The sequence below is a fragment of the Salvelinus namaycush genome, unplaced genomic scaffold (genome assembly GCF_016432855.1).
Source record: "Salvelinus namaycush isolate Seneca unplaced genomic scaffold, SaNama_1.0 Scaffold585, whole genome shotgun sequence".
Classification (NCBI taxonomy): domain Eukaryota; kingdom Metazoa; phylum Chordata; class Actinopteri; order Salmoniformes; family Salmonidae; genus Salvelinus; species Salvelinus namaycush.
In genome coordinates, this window is record NW_024061292.1 from 126,751 (window position 1) to 127,500 (window position 750).

Genomic DNA, 750 nt, shown 5'->3' on the forward strand with positions numbered 1-750 from the left:
ATGATCTTCGGATGTTTTCACTCACGAGACTCCCAGTTAGACAACAAATGTTCCTTTTGTTTCATAAAGATATTTTTTATATCCAAATACCTCCGTTAGTTTGATGCGTTATGCCCAGGAATCCACTGGAAAGAGCGCTCGCAACAACGCCGACAAAAATCCCAAATTATATCCATAATGTCCACAGAAACATGTCAAACGTTTTTTATAATCCATCTTCAGGGTGTTTTTCAAATATCTATTCGATATTATATCAACCGGGACAGTTGGCTTTTCACTAGGACAGGGAGGAACAATGGTCGCCTTTCTCTGTTACGCAGAACTCACTCTGAGAGCCCCCACCTATCCACTTACGCAATGTGCCCTTTCACGCTCATTCTTCAAAATAAAAGCCTGAAACTATGTCTAAAGGCTGTTGACACCTTAGGGAAGCCATAGAAAAAGAAGTCTGGTTGATATCCCTTTCAATGGGCAAAAGGGATGCAGAGGAACAGAGAGGTTTCAAAAACAGGGTCACTTCCTGATTGGATTTTCCCCAGGTTTTAGCCTGCAATATCAGTTCTGTTTAACTCACAGACAAGAAATGTACAGTTTTGGAAACTTCAGAGTGTTTTCTATCCTAATCTGACACTTATATGCATATTCTAGTTTCGGGGGCTGAGAAATAGGCAGTTTCAAATGGGTACGTTTTTTAGCCAAAAACGAAAATGTCGCCCCCTAGTCTTAAGAAGTTTTTAATGTACTTCTTGT